At 39.6% G+C, this 21,634-nt stretch overlaps 1 protein-coding gene across 8 annotated transcripts in view; it reads left to right on the forward strand.

Moving 5' to 3' along the window:
- LOC102302991 (plasma membrane calcium-transporting ATPase 1) overlaps positions 1–21,634 on the forward strand; it is a 142,348-nt gene that overhangs the window by 22,921 nt on the left and 97,793 nt on the right. For 6 of the 8 annotated variants that reach the window (XM_042218962.1, XM_042218959.1, XM_042218961.1 and 3 more), the window contains exon 2: positions 4,857–4,916. The exons of 1 other annotated variant lie outside the window; for it this stretch is intronic. The gene's annotated coding sequence lies outside the window, so the exon portion shown is untranslated. Of the gene's footprint in view, positions 1–4,856; positions 4,917–11,517; positions 11,842–21,634 lie in introns of all 8 variants that reach the window. One more of the 8 variants, XM_005917796.3, reaches the window with a different exon arrangement.

The following is a 21,634-nucleotide window of genomic DNA, read 5'->3' on the forward strand; positions in this document are numbered from 1 at the left end:
AAGCATATCTTGTATTGAATAATACACCCACTACTAGCTCTACATTTTGCACCCCACCCACAAAGTTCCCCTCAGATTAGTACGCACGCAAACTGCATTCTGAACAGATCAGCACAAGGCCCTGACAACTCTTGCTAGCCTGGACAATGGCTAATCCTAAACCAGGCGATACCAAATCCATCACTAAATCACACAGTATCCGGTCTTAGCCAGTTATAGTGGGTCCTGCTTTGGACTTGTCTCATGAGACACCACGTCACCGCCGCCACCCCTGTCGTCTAGAGCTTGAGCCCAATTTAACTTCATAAGTAAAAAACGAGAAGGACAAATCACGCCAAAATAAAAGAAAAAATCCCCTGATCTTGACAAACAATAAAAAACATCAAAACAAATCATAAAAAAACACTACAACCAACAATCAGAACGAAAGAACTTAACTGCAAAGCACACAACAAGCACAATGTCCCCCCTACACTTTGACTTATACCACTACGAACTATGGCGACCCTAAATCAATAATCCACTCATACAAAGCTCGCACACACAAAATATCATAATTGTCCTGCAGACAGCGCAAAAATACAAAATGGAGAACCCCATAACCAACACACCCAAAACAAAAACCTATTACAGCTACACTTTAATGACACAGCCACCGCAGCGAATCCAATGCAAGCCTCGTTACAAGAAATAAAACAAAAATCAACCAGGATTTCATAACAGCCTGACAGAGAAAAGTCAACATTCTTTGGCTTTTACAGTTTAAAGCAATCTATCAAGACTGTCAAAGTTAATTGAGTGCGTCAGTGCAATAGCATTAAGGCTGACTATTTATTATTTGTCAGATTTTTGTCATTATCTTCTTCTTCTTATTATTATTATTCTCCTTCTTCTGCCTAAAATTCAGATCCATGGATCTTTTAGCTTTTGGGAAACTCGAAAATAACTTTTATCAGGATATTAACATAAACAATTAAAATCTGTTTCTAGTTTCCAGCTGTCTACATTTTCCTTACAATATTTGCTGCAATCTCTGCAAACCTATTTTACACAGAAATAGGGACACTGGCACATTCATAATTTTTTCAGGAATTTTCTAGTGGATTTTAAGCACTTTGTTTCCTTCTGCTTACTCTATCTAACTCAGTCTGGCCCTCTGAGGAAAAAATGTTGCCAACACTGCCGTGGATACTCGTCCTGAACACTCGAGACAGAAACATGTTTCCTTGGTCACATTCCTCTTGTGAATTTGACCCTGTCACACATTCAGCTGCTCACCGATTGGACTGTTAGATACACTCCTCCCATCCACTGGTATGAATGGCAGCTTGTGTTTTCTGTGTTCAGACACTCTCCACTCTGTCAGCCTGAACAGTTATTTTTCACAAAACCCAGGAATGTTTGGTGTCACATTGTCCAGCTGGTTTTCAGCCCAACAAACAGCAGACTGTGAGGATTTTTTTTTTCCGCTCTGCTCTCAGTCACAAGATGCTCCACCAACAGTCATCTGAGGCTGAGTAATGTGCTGCTTCACTGATGAGGGCTGAAAGAGGCTGATGGGTTTGTTATAGAATAGGGGAAAAAAAGTATGATTAAATGTAGGGCTGTTCAATATAACGATATATATCGGATGACGATATAAAAACGTCTATCGTTTCTTTTTACGCTATCGTTTGTTTCGTGGTGTCGCAAAATAAACTTTACGGCAATATTTTTTTTTTCATGGTTTTGATGGGCACTGTAGTGGCTACAGTATATTAATTTCTTAAAGTTCTCTCTTTCTCTTATATTTAATATAACCACACTACAGACGGACAAGCGCCTGTTTTTATGCGCTGTCGTTAGCAACAACGACGGTAAAACCATCACATGTCCTCTTGTTTATTTTCCACATAAACCTTTCACAATAAAGCTCAAGATCATGTGGAGACTTTTCAAAATAAACGGAATCACGTGAAAAAGTATGCAGAGTATTGACGGATGAGAAGCAAAAAAGAGCCGTCAGGTGCTAAAAAATAAACCTTAGACTCAAACGTTAGAACAGGCTTTTCCCCGCAGCACGCCGTGTAAGAAATACTCACAAAGAAAACGGCGGCTGTTACAACCTATGTCTAAAAATGTGTAGTGTCATGCATCGGTTAAAACACTCGACTCCAGCTACACGACGCCCAGCTGGAAACACTTCACCTACCCAAGATTCACAGAATTTACAGAAAATATAAATTTTTTTGTGATTTATATCGTTATTGGGACGATAGAGGTTTTATATCGGGATATGAGATTCTGGTTATATTGCACAGCCCTAATTAAATGCTTGGACCCCAGAATTTGCTTTTTGCTTTTATTGTGTTGAAATATTGCAAAACTGTTGCCCAGTTTTTGGAGATATCGGCTGTAGAGATGTCTGCCTTTCTCTATAATATACTGGGATCAGATGGCGCTTTATTTGCAGAAAGGGGAAAAAAAACATGTTCACAGTTCATATAGGAACTCATTTCTTTCTATCAGACTACACCCACCAAATGTAATGCTGTGAAGAACAACGCCTCCATTTACTCGTGAAGAGAGACTCGTGACAGAATACCATAAATGCTTTAAGACACTAAACTGTGCCCCTCAGCTGCCTCTCGAACATGTTTCTCACCCCGTGGATGGACTCCAGCTCTGTCATCTTGAGCTGTAGCTGGCGACTAAAGTCCTTGTTTTGCTCTGAGCTCAGTGTAGTGGTCCCAGCTCTCCACCTACTCCAGGTTGTGGTGAAAGTGGCCCCTCCAGCTCCAGCTCCGGGAGGCTCTCTAGCATACTACCGTCGCCAAATTGGAGTATGTCTGACAGTGGGATAAGGCACAACAAAAACAACCTGAGCAACCTGCAGAGAACCATTAGACAGGAGGGAACTTTTTTTGCTTTGGTGTGAATTACAGAGAAGAAAGTAGGTCATTTTGATTTGGGGACGAAGCTGTTAAGCTGTTTTTAAACATGAACTCGAGTACTGAGTTGCCAAACAACAAGTTTTCCTCTGACTTGTTGTTTCCAAATTTTCCCCACAGCTGATAACATCACTGTTAGGTCCAGTCCAGAAGTAAACAAGCTGGCTGCTAACAAAACTGTTCCATGAATACCACTAAAAAAACAATCTAAGTGGAGGCAAACATCCCTGTGAGGGGGCTGAAATCTCTTAAAACAAAGGGTTGGTTTCACATCTATGGGCTTTATATTCCCATCAGACGCCTGATGTCAGCAGGATTCGACTGAAGTGCCCGTTTAGTCCACATTGACTCCAGCCTCAAAGTTAACATCAGACATTTTGCTGGACAAAAATAGTTTAACAGTAAGTTCCACGAGGAATAAACGGAAAGAAAAATGTATTGTTTTTATTGACTGAGTGATTGATTTTTTTATTTCCCAGCCCACAGCAGCTCTATATGCCCACAACCACACTGGAAAGCGCAGTCTGAAACTAAAGGCCTTAATGCATCAGTGTTGTGTATACGTTTTCTACGTTTGGGATTTATACATGCTGCCTGTGGAAATTATACTTGTTATGCTCTTCAATTTGAGACACTTTGCTTTGGAGAGACATGTTTTTACACACTCTTAACTCATCTGCGTTATTAAGATCATTCCCCCATTAGATAAAATAGGTAAAGTTTTATAAACTTTTGATTTAACAGGCTGTCTGTGTTGCAACTGTGACCTACAGTATGGTCATGAGATCTTGGAAATGAACTAAAGAATAAGACTGATTACAAGCGACTGAAATGAGCTTCTCCTAGAAGGTAGCTGGGCAGGCCTTAGAGAGAGACGTTGGAATAGGGCTGCTGCTCCTCCGTGTTGCAAGGAGCCAGTCAAGGTGGTTTGGCCTGGGAATACCTCAGGATCTCATAAGGAACTGGAAGAAGTTGTAGGGGAGAAGGATGACTGGAACATCCTCCCCAGCATGCTGCCACCACAAATCAACTTTGGATAAGTGGAAGATATTGATTACACAAATGGAAGTTACACAATTGAATAGAGAGGAGACTGTGTTGTTGTCGGTACTCTGATGTGGTATTTAAATCAATATTTATGTTTAAATGCAACTCTTTTCTGTGTCTTCTAATTGAAATTTGTCGCTTGCAAGGTGCTTTTGAACCCCATAGTCACTGGGGAATAACTACATCCTCGGGATGTGTGGGGGTTTTTTTCTATTTGGGTTTGCATTGCCAATAGGAACAGTACTGTGACATCCTGGAGATATGAAAAAGTTCCTATGATGTAAAAGGTTACTGACCCAAGTTGTAAAAATCTGCAGTGCTGCTCAGTTTCCCTGCAAGAAAGTGTTACCATTAATTTTAATATCCTCTTTTTCTTATAAAGGAAGCTGCATTTGCATTATTGTGATGCAAAAACCCCTGCACAAGATGCTTTGATAAGACTGGTGTGAGTCTCAACTGTTGTCTGGTCTGCTGGCTCTTCAGTCGTGCATGTTATGAGAAATTGAAACTGGCCCCTATTTTAAAAGAGACAGAACTGGAAACTAGGGTTGTGTCGATGGAGGATGATCTAAAGGTCAGATGATCATTAGAGGGGATTCAAGGGGATTTTTTTTCCAACTCATCTTCTTGTCAGCGTATTAATTTAATGTCATCATTATAATTAGATTGATAATAAATCTAATCAGCCACGCTAGTTTCATGTTAGCATGCTGGCATGTAACCGACATGGTTATGTGCAAGTTAATGCTCGCAACTCTTCACACTTTGAAATGAATGTATGTGTATCTGGAGAGAATATACTCATTTCTCATCATAGAGTAAGGAAAAACTTTAACTTGTGTTTAAAACTTAGTGGCCTCTTTTCATTCTTTTTCACAGGGCTTTGTGTTTGCTGGTGAAAAGAATCCGCTGTGGAGGAAACCAGCGAAGGACAAACAGGTGGGACACATTAACCCTCTCGAGGCAGGCGTTGCAGATTTGCAACAGTTAAAAACTAACAACCTGATTACCCCACATACATATTTTATGAGTATGTTTGTTTGTTTTTTTACTCAGAAGTACCACTGCAGGACTTGGTTGTGCATTAGCAACAAAAAGTTTAATTTGAGCCTGAGAGGGTTGAAAGGAGACTGTGAGGGAGTCAAAAAGAGCCAACAAATATGATGGCCTGGTATCTTTTTAGCTGTTTAACTGAATCTGGGTGGAGCACATAAGTTGATATTTCAGGGAAATGGTTGAGAATTCGACACACGTGTCAGGATGGGCATGCATACTCTTTTGTAATGGTTGTTACAAAGAAGTGTTTTGTTAGCCATTTGAAAATTGATGATAACAAGTCATTTTTTAAGCATCAATTAGATTTGCACTTTTTGAATGATATTAGAGTCTCATCATCGTTGGCTGCATAGAAATCCTGAGCTTAGGAGTAATATTTTTACATTATTTTCAGACACTGGTGCTTATATTTTTCCACAATAGCTCCATCGTGTCTGGTGTTTTTTAAATTCTTGTTTACATGTTTGTTTGTTTGTTTGTTTGTTTGTTTGTTTGTTTGTTTTTTGTCTAAACTGAGACCAAGTTGGGCATTTAAATTCCCCATTGTTCAAAAACGTGCACATAAAAAAAAAAAAGAGTATGTTTCCCTAAACTGAAAAATTGTGGCCATTTAGAAAATTCAATGCCTTAAGTTAAAGATTCAAAAGTGAGAAGCATAAAAACATTAGCTGTGGTATCCAATGATTATGGTATGTAGTCTTTGTCAACATACTTGAAGTAGGAAGTAAACACTCAAAAGATCTTGTAAACACTCTTACACTCTCAGCAGCGTTGTATTGTGTGTTTGTGTGTGTGTGTGTGTGTGTTAAGGGTAAAGGTTAGTCATGATGTACTTTTGACTTTTGGAATACCCAAATGGAAAACATTTTTAAAAGGAAAACTGTGATGTCAAAATGAAAACATGACACTTCACTTGAAAGGCAACATCTTTCTGTTTCTGAGAATTTGACCATTTTCCATGTGGGGAAAATAAAAACTAACCTTAACCCAAGACCAATCACCAATGACCTGGCAGGTGTTAAAATCTTAACCGCGCAGTGTTAAACTCATCCAGTGATTATCTCACTTGTTAGCAATGACACTGGAGTTAATAAATGTCTGTTGGACTACAGAGAAGATCTCCCAGCCCAAATAGAAACGGAGAATAACTGGCAGCATTGAGAAGCTGTAACACTGGTGTCAATGAATTTTAGTGAAGAAGAGACATCATCATGTGTGTTGGCTCGGCTGCCTTAAGAGGTCTACTCAGCTGGCTATTAGCCGCATTCAGTGGTGATGATGACTAAGAGCTGAGTGCAGGCTCTTATGGAGTTTTGCTGTGTTTCTGTGTTAATATGCAGTCAGCTATGCGAGTGATGGCCTGAAAATGAGACTGATGGAAGTTTGTGAAACAAAGTAGGAAGGAAAGAAAGTGATTGCGGTGCTAACATTTCCCTCTTGATAAGCAACAGATATACAGTGACTTGTAGCTGTAGCTGTTTATCCAGAACAGGAAGCTGCTGTCGTCGCGGAGTGTTCTAATTGCGGTGGGTTTGTAGGCTTTTGGCCTCTCGATATGTTTTAAAAGAGTGTGTATGTGTTGAGACTGACACAGAACTGATCTCTGTAGTTTGAAACCATCGAGATTAGGTGCTTCACACAGCTGTTTGTGAATGACTTGCACATTAAAGGCTAGTACTTCATGTATACATATGAAGCAGCCCAGTGAGTCAGACAGGCTTTCACTGACATATTCATTTATTCATGTGTTTATTCATTCAGGTGCTGCATGTTCTCGTATGCATTCAACCTGCTTCAACTTTTCTGCTGACAAAGATTTCTCCATTTTTAAACATTTGCATTTTCTGTTGGCTGAATTTTATTTTTCAGAAAGATGCAAAGAAACTGAATTACATTCAGAGTAGACCCAGCTGTTAAAAGAAGAAAGAAATATTTCAAGATCCACTAAGGTTTTGTTTGTTTGTTTTTTAACAAATGTTTCATCTACTGAAGCACAGGCATATTTTAATGAATATAACAGGGAAAGACATACACTGTATTGCCAAAGGGATTCACTCACCTATCCATGTCATTGAATTCAGGTCTTCCAGTCACTTCCATGTCCACAGGTGTATAAAAATCAAGCACCTAGGCATGCAGACCGCTTCTACAAATATTTGTGAAAGAACGGGTTGTTCTCAGGAATTCCAGCGTGATACAGTGATAGGATTCCAAATACGTGACGAGTCCAGTTGTGAAATATTCCAAATTCAACTGTTAGTGGTATTATAACAAAGTGGAAGTTATTAGGAATGATAGAAACTCAGCTACAAAGTGGTAGGCAATATAAAACCGCAGAGCAGGGTCAGCGGATGCTGACGAGCATAGTGCACAGAGATCAGCAACTTTCTGTAGATCTCTACAGACCTCCAAACTTCATGTTGCCTTCAGATTAGATCAAGAACAGTCTGTAGAGAGCTTCATGGAATGGGTTTTCATGGCCAAGCAGCTGTGTCACCAAGCACAACCCAAAGCTTTGGTTGCAGTGGTGCTTTAGACCACTGCATCTGTCTGAGCTAATTGGAGGGTCTTCACTGCATCCTTTTACTAAGTTCCAGTGAATGGAGCTCTTAATACTTCAGCATACCAAGGCATTTTGGATAGTTTCATGCTCCTAACTTTGAAGGATGTTTGAGGATGGCCCCTTCGTGTTCCAATGTGACTGTGCACCAGTCCACAAAGCAAGGGCCATAAAGACATGGATGAGTGAGTTTGCTGTGAAAGAAATTGACTGGCCTGCACATAGTCCCGACTTCAACACGATAAAAAAACACCTTTGGGATGAATTAGAGCGGAGACTAGAGAGGACATCTTGACCAGTATCAGTGTCTGACCTCACAAATGCGATTCTGGAAGCCCATTGACATGTACTCGTAAAACTTGTGAAAACTTTTCCCAGGAGAGTTGATGCTGTTATAGCTGCAAATGGTGGGTTGACATCATTTAAACCCTATGGATTAAAAATGGGATGTCACTCAAGTTCATATGCATGTGAAGGCAGGCGAGCGAGTACTTTTAGCCTTATAGTGTGTATCTCTGTCAGTCATAGCATATCCAAATGTTGGCTTTAGTAGAGTCAGACTTATTACCAAGTCTCTACAAAACTTGTATTAAATCACAAGTATATAGTGCATATGCAGTAATTTATTGCTCACTTAACACAATAACTGCATCTCAACTAATATAAACCAAGTGGTACTATTTAAAACAGGAAATGTGCTTTATTAGCAAGGCTCCTTCCGATTGTCAAACACATCAATCTTCATAATTTAGTCTGTTATAAAATATTACATTTTGGCACCAAATCACAACAAAAGTCACCTCAAGGCACTTTATTTTGTACTGTAAAGACCTTACAATAATAAAGAGAGAACCCAAGCAATCAAACGACTCCCTATAAGCAAGCACTGGCGACAGTGGGAAGAAAAAAACCTCCCTTTTAACAGGAAGAAACCTCTGGCAGAACCAGGCTCAGGGAGGGGCGACACTCTGCCAAGACAGGTCGAGGGTGAGAAAGACATTTGCTGTTAAAGGCAAACTCAAAATAAGCCCTAGATAAGGTTGTTTTTTTTCCCAATACGGAGAGCGCATCTGATTTCAGAGGTTTTTGGTAATTGTTGCTTTAGAAAATTCTAAAAACACAAATAAAAGAAAGATGTATTGGGGTTCAATTAAATTTGCATTTGGTTGTCCAAAGAAAGATCTGCAAAACTGCTGCCCAGAGTGAGCTCAGCTTTTTAGAGAGGGGATAAAGTGCACAGTTGTGAAGGAAAGGGTTGCACTGGAGAACGAGACCACCAATATTAGTTTTATCTTTAATATCTTGTTTTCTAATTGTAATTGGAAAAATAACTGACACGAGGAGTTGAATTTTAAGTGGAGTGATAATGGCAGTTTTCTCATATCCAAGCGTGTTAAATGATGCGCTTCGACATGTGTGATGTCTCTCGTCAGGATGTTTGTTGTCTGCCGCTGTCGTATTTTTAGCTGCTTCTTCTTCTTCATTTACCTCTTGAGGAAAATGCTGCCATGTCCCGCTCGGTGCGACCTGCTTATCAACGTGCTGCAGACAACAGCTGTTATCTAACATGTTGGAGACGCACTCCATGTCTCATTGGCATGCCTTGGCTTTTACTCTCACACATCAACATAGACTCATGCACTGCTGTAAATTCCTTTTGTGATGTTCTTTAAGAAGGAGAAACATGTTTTGTTTTTTTTAGGGGTGGGAGGGGGGGTTCATCTTTATTGAACATTAATATCAACAGTGAAAGAGAAAGAGAATCTATATCCACTGCATAGCTTATACAAATCAGTTATTCCGGCTGGCTTTTTCTTGGATACAAATCTTTCAAAAATGGTCCCCAAACTCTCAGTCTTTGAGAATATATGTAATTCTTTGTAGCGGAAAGTGTGGAACATTTGGCCTGTGAGATTTTGCCCTCAAAACAATACAATTAGCATTTAAGAGATGGAGATTCATCAGCAGTTTGTTTATTTGTTTTTAATTTAATTCTGTCCCTCTGGCTGCCAAAAAAAAGCTCTGGTTCAAGACTCATTTCCTTTCTGTATATTTTTATTATATTGGTTTAACTTGGCCCAAATCACAGATGTTCTGATTAAGCAGTTATAGAGTATTCACAGTCCAAGTGTGAATCACAGCACAGACTGATTTCCACTTTATTTTCTCTTTCTAATTGTTATTTAAAGTTTTTTATGCACCCTTTTTCCTCTTCTTGTGGAATCTCATCAGTCACAGACCACACAACTCCACATTTATCTGGGAATTCTCCACATTCCGCTCTCGCACTTTTGTTCGATGTTTGTGGTAACTTTAACATATCTGCTTCCAAATCTAAATGATGCGTTGCTCTTAAGGTTTTTAATGCTTTCTTACATAAAAGGATGCTGTGGTTCCAGTAGGGACTCCATGAAATATTCATGTTCCTAATGTAAGGATGTGTGTAACATTTCCCAGAATCTGTAAAACATACCTCTTTCAAAAAGGAGAAACTGTAAACAGTCACACCATCACACTGGTTATCTCTGTGGTTTTACTTGCGGACTAAAGGTTAAACGAGACACAATGTCCTGGGAAGGGTTATTATGGGTCAGAATCTGGAAACCTCATGATTTGATTACATTTAGATTCTTTTGAATCACATTGATCCAGATTTGATTTAATGATGATGATTTTGGCTCCACTGGGGTCTCAGCCTCGGGATTTTGCTCACCTAATTTAATCAACGAGTGGCACAAAATATTGTACATATTGCTCTGAATTACCAGAGAAATAAACTGGAATTGAACCCACACTGTATTTTCACACTTTTGTAGCTTGTTAATATATTACAATATGTGTTAATAGGATTATATACATTTCAATCGGCCTAATTTTGATGATATTTTAGCTTGTTTTAAAAAAAACATTCAAATGTGAAAATGAATTGGTTTAACAGAGTACTATCAGTACTTTGTCCTGTGATTGTCAGAGTCAGAACAGCTGTGTGGCGTGACGTGAGGAGAGAGATGGGTATTTAAACACTTTGATTTGATGTCATTTGTTAGTATTTTGGTTTTTAAACATACCTCTGTGACGTTGGGGCGAGCTGTGCAGGAGGTAAAAACGTGTGGGCTGTTAAGTGTTTTTTGTTTGTTTGTTTTTGTTTTGTTTTGTTGAATAGTTCTTGACAAGCGGCATCTAGGTCTTTTACTGTCTATCACAAGGCTAACACGGAGAGACAGATAATCATTCAACCTTGCAATCACACTTGCAGCCAATTTAGAAATACCAGTTAGCCCATTATGTGTGTCTGTGGAGTCTGGAGAGAACCCACACAGGCACACGGAGAGCATCCAAACATCCCAGCTGGTGAATGTGAACCGGTTGTAGCTTGCTATGAAGTGACCACTGCTCCAACTTTATTGTTTTCACAGTTTTTTAGCTCTCTCTAATAAGAAATGTACATATAGATTAATACAATCAATAAATGGCTTTGCAATGCTATTATAAACAAATATAATGTGTCAGTAACATGTATATAAGTAGCTCTTTGTAAATTCACCCTTTCTAAGGCCTTATAATGGCCTTATATACCCATTACCTATTTAGGACCAAACCCATAACAAAAACTCATGCTTAAAAATGATGTTTAACAGATGGATCACAGATGATGATCGGCCTCTGAAACAGAGCACTCAGGCAGCAAACACATGCTTTAATTCAGCCATCACGCAGGCTTCAGATGACATTAATATTCATAGAATAAATGTGTGTGTCTGTCTGTGTGTGTGTGTGTGTGTGTGTGTGTCTGTCTGTGTGTCTGATGGGATAGTACCTTTCTCATTACTGGCGGTGCTGTGGTAAGATGCCCGGCTACTTTAGCTACCAGACAAAAGCAGTTTCAACCTAATCCTCATTCAGTGATTTCATTTCCTCTTTCAGCACTAAATGGAAAAACAAAGATGAGAGAAAGGAAAATAAAACCAGGATTTTCTGTAAAAACTGCTCTCTGTAGACCTCACCATCACCATCCCGCCGGTTCAGTCAAGCGGTGTTTGATCAAAGCCTGAGAGGACTTTTGGTTCGGGCCTACAGCTGTTAGCATGCAGCCCAGAGAGGGTCAGCTGTCTGTGACCCCAGCTGCAGGTACTGTCATCTGTATGGAGCCGCCCTGTGGAGCTTGTTAGCTGTCTGAGCTAATTGGAGGGTCTTCACTGCACAGATGCTGACGCACTTCAAAGGAGTTCCCCTTCAAAGAGCAGACAGGTCAGAGAGGGAATAGAAGGAGGATATGAATAAATGCATGATTTCATTTCTCATTTCAGAGTGGAGAACCTGGAGTTTCTTTGTATAAATAATTTTCTGTTGGCTTTGGTAAATTTGTCAACATTTCCAATCTGCATTGTGTTTGCATCAACAAGCTTGTGCAGCCATAATTCTTTTGCTGTGGCAGCCTCTATATTTTCTGGAAAGACTTCCCAACAGGTTAGTGAATGGGTTCTGTGACTTTCATCAGGCCTGGCTCTTCATCTTGGGAAAATATCAAGAGAGCCAAAAGAGAATATAACCCCCACTCGAGACAATGCCTGTAACTCCACCAGATGTACCAGAGCACGTTTCAAAAATTGTCTCGAAGAAAATCTGTTTGGGGATAAAGGACTGAATTTGGTTTCCAAAATGAAAGAAACTGTGCAGGCTAAACACTCAGCTTCTGAAATGTTTGCGGTGTGAGTTGAAGCCTTGGAACAAAACTGTATGAGACGCCACATCAAATGGAAGCACTCAAAGGGTTTGGATGGGGCTGAGGAAGACCAGTATCATCTTTATTTTTACTTATCTAGGTATCTGGAAAAGCTTCCCAAAACAACAGAATAATCTTTGTCTAACGCATGAAATGTAATTTTATAGTTAATACGTAAAACAGTTTTACATATCTCTTTCTGATGTTTGAAATAATCAAACACTTCAAATTCAAATTTTATTTGTCACTGAGTAAACAGGTTTCACTCAGAGTTTCTTTGAAGCAAAGTTTGAGAATCATTTACCTGACGCACAAGGCTACAGGCCACAACCCCAACTAGAAAAAGGCACTACTGGGTACTCAACTAAAGCCATGAACTGTTGTGGATTTTATCCACCTATTAAAGAAGTGACATTCATTTGACTACACTATATGGAGTATATTTTGATATTTTCCCCACCTTACTCGCTTTTTTGTTACAAATACGTGATTCTGTTACACTCCATCAGACTCCAATGACAGACACCAAGTAATATAGTTTGAGGTATTTTCTGACTGTGGTGTCTCATTGAGTTAGTTCAGATCCTAACACATAGTGAGCTTGCAACTCGTTTCCTGAGATGTAAAAATCAGTATTTATGTCAACGTCTCACATGAGACGGGGGAAAGCCATTTCTTCATGGGCAGGCCTTTGACCACAGGGTGTTGGAACAGGTCAAACTATAAACTGCTGACACAAAGCTAAGAAAGAACATGGTGCTTTATTTAATTCTCTACTTCAAAATTCAAATGCATCACTTTTCAAAGCTTACAGAAGCTCCTTTGTCTTCTGTAAGGTGATTTTCATCCAAACGAACCCAAAAACATGCTCTAATTATGAGAAGGATTTGATTAAAGTCTCGGGTATGACTGCGTTGCTCAACGGTGAATGCGGTGTAGAAAGAGGTGCAGAAGAGGTGCAGAAAAGCTACTGGGCTGTAGAGGACTGTTGTCGTCCTCCCAAATTTCTCTTTTTGCCAAGATATCCCCACTCCTGTAATATCACTCTGGTAAGCTGTGATACATGAGCGATTATGCATTTTTATACGGTAAGCAGAGCCTTGAGCTGCTGGCCCAAAATCAAATTACATGTTATACATTTACAGTATTTGCCCCCAAGTTCAAGATGAGTCATCTAAATCTTGTAGTGTTTCACAGAAAGAGGAAGAAAAATAGGATAATGTAATTTGAAAAAACTATAAATACCCATGAATCCACCATTACCAGGAAACCATTGATATACTATCTCTATGATCTTTTTAAAAGAAAAGTTAGACTTAAGTTCCCTGGAAAGCCTTCAGCTGATGCAGAATGCTGCAGTGGGAGTACCGACAGGGACTACCACCCCCCCCCCCCCCCCCCCCCCTCCCCCCCATGTTGGCTTATCTTCATTGGCTTCCTGTGAAATATAGAATCAAATTCAAAATACTTCTCACATTTTGAATAATCAGGCCCCATCTTGCTACAAAAGCCCCACTTTACTCTTAGACTGCTGGTTTACATGTGGTTCCTAAAGTATTTAAAAGTAGAATGGGAGGCAGAGCCTTCAGCTTTCAGGCTCCTCTTTTGTGGAACCAGCTCCCAGTTTGGATTTAGGAGACAGACACACTATCACTACTTTCAATATTAGGCTAGAACTTTCCTTTTTGCTAAAGCTTATCCGGTTGTTCAGTCTGACGTCACTAGTCGTGTCTGGACCTAAACTCCGCTGCAGGTCAATATCAAACGATCACTATGGCATTACTGAGAGTTGAAAAACTGTCTAAAGTCTTTCATCTTTAATAAAATGATCAGCGTTCTGCTCTACCAGGTGTAACAATTGAGTTTAACATCCAGGCATCCATGAAAACAGAATTTATGACATTTAACGGAGTTAGAAGTTAGCAGGGAGTTAGCTCGCTAGCTTCTATCTAAATACAATATAGCATGTCCTGACTGCGGGGTTTTGGAAACAAATTAAAACGTACAGCTCTGTTATCACTTCCAGCATAAATGAAGACAGAAAACTAAACAGCAGTGACGTTTGTAGGGTTACTGAAGTTGGGCTAGCTGGTATATAATGATGTGCTACGTGACCGCTAGCGACACAGCTATGTTAGCATAATATAAACAAGCTAACTTTTTTCCACTCGATAAAAGTTAACGTGAGTGTTCTCGGTGGTCAGGAACAAATGTAATCGCATGGCAGGATGCTGTAAAAGGACCAAACTTCAGCCAGGAGAACAACTGAGATAATCCATCCACAATACGAGGTTAGTCATTCATATACTGCTGCATGGGCTGGGCTGTAGTTACATCCTAAGGTTTTAAAAACTGAGCTTAAATAAATGATTAGCGGTAATAAAAGCCGAGGGAGGTCAACAGTGATCACTGACTGTTTTAGGAGCTTTTTGAGATCAAATAGAAGAAAATACATAACATTAAACATGTTAACAACACAAAAGCCATATTAAACGCAGACTACTTTAGGCCCGGAAGTAGGATTCGTCACGTCATCACTTAACAATTGGATAGTTAGGGCTGGATCAGGTGACCCCGACCCCTCCCTTAGTCATAGGCCTGATGGTGCACTGAGTGTTTCTCTTTTCATCACTCTGTATTTAATGATTAGTTACTATCAATCTCTGGCTTCCTTCCACAGTGTGTCTTTTGTCCTGTCCTGTCCCAAACCCCTAAGAGCCCTTCAGTGAGCCTGGTACTTCCTGTTAAAAGGGAATAATTTTCACCTTTCTGTAATGGAGGCAGTACCTTTTAAGTAAACACCTAAATAACCGATAGTTAGGATTGTAAAACTAACATTTTCTGCATCTGCATTTAGCACGACACCTGTAATTTGGTCATTGTAGTTTGCTCCATGCAAGAAAGCAAGAAAAGTCTCTTCTAGCTCCCCACTATGAATCGGGTCCTTTGATATGTACTATTGCAATGAGTTTAAATCTCATTTATTATATTGTATTTGTACAGTTGCAAATATGAAGTATGGTTGAGACAAAATCCAAAAGTGCATGAGTGTGCTGTTTGGGAATGTAAGGGTTTGTATCCACCTAAGCATTTCTTACCAGCTGAAAACAGCAGACATTTTAGCCAATGAAATAAATAAATAAAATGACAAATAAACAACTGAAAATGATACAACAGGGAGCTGAATTGGTCAAAATCTAAATTTTGATGTAAGATTTTATGGCTGAAACATCTGGAAACAAAGATGTGGGCTGAAGTTGATAAAAGATTCTTTTTTTTTGGTCCAAGTGTCTGGATACGTTTATGAAAACCAAACTAAGAATCAAATCTGTTGGATCAGAAACGGCTGTGGCGGCCCAGAGGGGCAATATTGTGTCATGCAAAGGACAAACATTAAAGGGGCAGTGCTCTAAATCTTTCAGCTGTGCGGCGTGTTTTTAAATTTTACAGCCTGTTTCCCTTCATCTGCGGCAACAATGGAGGCTTTTATCAACCTGCTTCTCAGACAGTCACACCTGGGGACTGACCAGCAGCAGCAGTGTCTGATGTTTCCCCCCCCTCCTCAGTGTTTTTGGGTTATGATCAGCGTGGATCAGGATTCAAGTGATGAACAGCTTCAGAGCCTTAGGCTGTAAACAGGATTACTAAATCTCTGGATGCTCTCCAGATGTTGCTGCTTTGTTTGTTTCAGAACTGTCTTCTCCTCTGTGTCATTCTTTGGGCTTAAAAAAAAGGACAATAAGGTCATGTCCTCTTTAATGCTGTGTCTCTTGTCCCTTCTTATTACTTTCTCTGTGACAATTTGCCTAATCTAAGTGCAGGAAATAATGGATTCATTTACACACAGCATGCTTATTATCTCACACAAGTGTCAGGCTGCAGCTAATGAATAATTTCAGTTGTCATATTTGATTAGCTCGCTTAATTCCTTTTAGGATTATTCAATTGACAATTTAATCTATAGAATACTGTGCATTTTCAAAGAAAAGTTGACATTTTCAAATGTTTAAAACAATAAAATGTTTTTCATTCCAGTTGAGGAAGAACAAAACAAACAACAGAACCAGTAATTTTCTGATTGATTGACTTAGCAGTAATCTTTTGGCAGGAATGCTTAAAATCAAAGCGATGGTCCAAGAACACACCAGTATGCTTCAGTGGAAAATAAACTTGACAATTGTCCACGTAACAATGAAAGGAAATGGCATGTTTCCAGAAAATATTACCAAGTGGCAGCAGGTACAAAGAGAAAAGGAAAGGTCCAAGAACATAGCCTTGCGGTACCCCCAGGGGAGGGCAGCAGGCACAGAAAATTCTAGTATTATTTTGGTCTTTTACCTTAGCGTTAATTAGCCAATATGTGTGTTTGTGATTCCACAGTTGTTATCTGATCACAGCCAAACACAAGACTTTTGACTGCAAGAAAACAACACAGCCATAGCTAGAATGCTAATCCTGAGGATTTAAAATGCCACTGGTTAATGTTATGGTAGCAACATTATTGTTCTGTGGCTTTAATACATGCACTGCAGCCCTGACATTCTCAAGGCATTACCCAACAAAGGTGCATATCAGAGCTCAAACATCCAGGTGCAGTTTCACTGGATATAAGCTGCTCTTTAAACTGCCAGTGTGCCTGCACAAAATCCACGTGGCGTTGGAATGCTCCGGTGTACGAGCATTCCCTCTTGCATGCTGTCGTGGTACCTCCCTCGCCTAAAACATCTGAAGTGGACTACTTCCTACTGTGTGCTACATCTGTGAAAGGACAACTGTGGAAATAATCCTGAGCTGATTCTCCAGGAGGATCCTGCATGAAAATGGTGAACAGTTTGTTGTTATTCATACAGTTAATGGAGGATTCAAGTCTTTCTATACCAAGGCTTCAGGAGACATTAAGGACGAAGCTCAGCTCAGCTAAGACAATCAGACTTTTCCACATCATCACCAATCACTGATCGACCGAGAGCCTGATTATTCAGGATTTTCTGAGGGTCACAAATTTTAGTCTGCTGCCACTCAGTTTTAGAAGTTTCACAGTCTAATTTCCCTTATGGCGGCTGTTACAAGATTAATATAAATTGTAGTGAGCTTTTCAATATAACTGAATTGGATTGTACCTGAAGCTGTAGTCTTGAGACTTGTGTGATATAAAACTGCACTCAGCTGCAGAACAGATTGTAATTTATTTTTATTTCCTTTATCAAACCTTCTGTTCGCAGTACAATTTCTGCCCTTCTTCCAAAGATATCTGGTCCTAATAAAATGTATGGTTGACTGGGGGCTTCCTCCTGATGTACAACGCAGCTTAAGGTGCAGACTAAAACACATATAACCAAAAATATATGATCAATAAAATCTTACAGTGGCTATTTGGTTTTTTTTTTTTTTGGGTTTTTTTTAAGGTCAGCCTGCAAGCTGTACTAGATGGGGATCTCTGATGCAGTTAGAGGCGGCTCATTTTCAAGTATGCTATGGATCAAGCTGAAAAGCTAATGATTTATGTGAAAGATAAAGTTCTTGTTAGGCTGAAGGGAACTTGGGCTTTTTGTCCTTTTTAGATTCTATTTTGTGCAACTCCCAAACCTACTGATACAAGGGGAAAAAACTTTGCAACAGGAAATTTATTTTTAACTTTAAGTCTCCATAGCAGCTTCCAAAAAGGCACGAAAACATCAAAGAGTGGAAATAATGACACTATTATGCAACAGTTGCTCATGTGGATGTGCTTGTTGGTGCTTTCAGCCTGTGTGGTCATGAAGTTTGGACTATATTTACAGATGTCACATGGGCCCCTGTAGCCATTTAGATGGGGAGGAGAAGACCTTCAGACAATGTCATCATAGCAATAGCAATGTCTGATATTGTATAGTTATTCCTAAAGGCTCAGTTTGAGACAGGAAAAACCTGGAATAATAAAATGATGTTGGGTTTAAATGTCTGTCACTTATTTGTGGCACTCAGTAGATTAAATTCTTTTACCACAGGACCACAGTCTGCACCATAACTGCCTGTTAAAGTTTGCCTGTAGATCTTTTAACAGAGCTGGTAGTGTGTCAGAGGCAGACTGGACATCTTACAAATGAAGAATTTTATGTTTTTGTTTTCCAACCAATTGAAATAGGAAAGTTTGAGATCTCTTCTGGTTATTTTTGTGTTGCTTCTTTCTGAAATTGCATGTTATAACCTTCAGAGTTGATTACCAACATGCCTGATTGCATTCTCTCTGGCCTATCCATGACAGCAAAGAGGTTTCCACTTGATCCAAAATGAGCCCTCTGTAAATCTACGGGGTCTCATATTTCATCGCCCTGATGGATTGGATTGTCTAGGATTGCACTGACTCTTTTCTAGAGTTAATAAAAACACTTTTCAACACTAGAGCCCCTAGTTTGGTTCTTTTGGCACAGATGACAGCTGTAGCTCAGGAGGTAGAGGGGCTTGTCTACTAATGGGTCGATTGTTTGATCCCATATATTGAGAAGTCCTCGGATGAGATAGTGAGTCTCAGATTTTCCATGCTGTGTCCATTGATTTTGAGTATGTACATAATGGATTAAAAGCAATTAAAGCGCTAAAGATAAAAGTGCTCTATAAATATGACACCGCCTCCGTTTCCCGTGCAGTTTAAGACCATCTCCAAAGATTGTAAACACAAGATAATTGGGGTAAAAAGATTCCTGTTTTCCCTTTATTTTTCTATTTTTTCCCTTTACCTTTTTTTGCCCCTGACTAAAAGCCCAGAGTCATTCTTTAGGTGTAAAGAGAAACCTCGTTTAACAAGATCTATCTAGCGGAAGTAAAACTCTCAAAGTTTTCATAGATGATGATGTACAAAGACTTTTCGTTGCTGCAGCTGACTGTCTCCAGATCACGTAAGGTCTGTTTCCTGGTCTGCTTTTGGCGAAACACAGCAACTGCCAGCATGCGTTTCCAGTGGTTGCCCTGCTGCTACAGTGCAGGTCAGTTCATCTGTGATGGAGGTGATGTGGGCAGAAACCCCAGGCTCTCTTTGCGACCTTCTTCACCACAAAAATCACCACCCCCACCCCTTTTCTTCATTTATGCATTGGTTTATTTGTTTTTCATATTATTTGTTTTAAACGTCATGGGAGTCATCTGTAAAAAATCTGAATGAATTAGCCTACTATCTTGGCTGTTGCTTCACCACGTCAGCAATCCTTAATAGGTGATACTTGAGACATGTGTGACAGGTTGTAGACTTTGCAGTTTTGGGAAAGCTGGGCCCATTTTCACCCATTTAAGAGTAAATCTTAGCAGGTATCATAGCGGAGTGAGTGTGGCCTGTAGTGTGAAGTTGCTTGGAGTTCTTAGCAGGAGTAGAAATTATATATTATATATCTTATATATTAATATGAATCCATCCACCATATTTGCTGTTTCAAATGAAGGACAGTGATATTTCTAAATCCTGCTTTTTATCTCTTTGCACAGTCACTCCTAGATAAACAATCAGCTGACTACCTAAACTGTGGTTATGGTTGACAGATTTGTCATTGTTCATGCAGACAGAAACGTCAGCAGCTCGGTGTCCATTTATACTCTCACAGCATCTCAGTGCGGTTTATTCTAGTCCCATCTTCGAAGAATAGAAGTCAATATAGGAAGCAAAGCAAAGGCTAAGGTTTCTTCACTGTTTTATGTAGAACATCTCATCTTTTCCAACTGCTGCAACAAACTCATCTGGGAATTTCTGTGCTTCTGCATTGTGATAGAACTTGTGAAATCTTGTAGAGACAGATTCCTGCTGTTAGGCATCTTGGTTACAAAGAATGGAAGGCGCAAGGCAACTTGGCAGTATCGTCATGAACAATAAGTACCCGATAACCTGAAAACATTAAAATTGGCAATTTTTGACTTTTAGACACATTGTTCTCCTAAGTCCTGATCACAAACATGTAAACTGACAGACATCAAAACTATTCACATATTTTTCATAAAAGGCTCTTTTACTTCCAAAACACAGGTTTATAGATTCAGGTTTCGTAGATCTGACTGGTTAATTGCAGTTTTCTGCTCTGTGATGGGAAGATTAAATTAAAGGGTTTAAGTTGATGAGCCTCAGTTGGTGCTGACTGCCTTATAAAGTTTGAAGGGTTAATTGCGCAGCCTGAAATAAACAGACAAACGGGAAGCTGGCACTGCTTGCACACATGTCTTGCTTCCTGTGATCATGAGTCATTTACAAACCAGTGAATGAGTGTGCTTGTGTGACTTTGAGCCTTGGGAGCTTTTTTTTTTTTTTTTGCAGTGGAAAACTGTAAGATGAATCTTGCTAATTGTCCATATAGTGTCGCTGTGTGAGAACATCATTAACAGACACAAAGGCAATGTGTGTGGGTGTGTGTCTGTTTGTGGCTCCCTCCAAAGATGTTTTAGCTTTCCGCCCCAAAGAAAAGTCACCAGAGTTGTAACAAAATATGTTTCTCATATTTTAGGTTAATTATCATTCATACAACCATCAAACTGATAGAAACAAGAATATGCATATAAATATGGGCATATTCCTCATGTTTTAAACAATTTGACAAGGTCAGTGCATGTACAGGATAACTTGTACATACCCTGACCTTATTATTTGTAACTCTGGGCATATTTAATATGAAATTTACCACTATAACAGTGTATATGTTACATAAAAGAGGGGACAAATAGTAATAGTGATAGAGTAGAATATAAATATACATGTACTGTTCAGTAAGGTAACACAGAAAACACATTTGTGTGCACTGTAAGGGACCCAAATATTTTTAGCTGCATAGTCACCCAGTAAAAGCCTATTTTGTGCTTTAAAAAAACACACCCCTGGTGTGTGTGTGTGTGTGTGTGTGTGTGTTAGCCATGCTGAGGGGCCATAAATCTATAGACACACTGTGGGGACTCCGACATGGGGTATGATTTGGGTAAGCCTCAACATAATTAATGCAAGTCCTTCCATTGTGAAGTGATGGAAACATGACTGTGTGTTTGTGTGCTCTTGTGTATATGTGACGTTTCTGTTCTCTGCAGTATGGGGATTTCCTTTTTCCACTCTGGTCACATGACTGCAGATATGGGTGTGGTCTCCTGCATTCCTGGCCTCTTGCTTTGCTCTCCTTAGGCCATCTGGCATCCTGCGACACTCTCTCTCTCTCTTACACACACACACACACACACACACACACACACACACACACACACACACACACACACACACACACACACACACTGTCGTCTAGACTCAACTCACACTAGCTCAGTGTAACGTGTCCTGCATGTGGAAAAGCCTGTATGAAGTCACTGACATGATTCAGGACT

Source organism: Haplochromis burtoni, unplaced genomic scaffold, assembly GCF_018398535.1.
Source record: "Haplochromis burtoni strain Fernald_Lab_line unplaced genomic scaffold, NCSU_Asbu1 Contig_26, whole genome shotgun sequence".
Classification (NCBI taxonomy): domain Eukaryota; kingdom Metazoa; phylum Chordata; class Actinopteri; order Cichliformes; family Cichlidae; genus Haplochromis; species Haplochromis burtoni.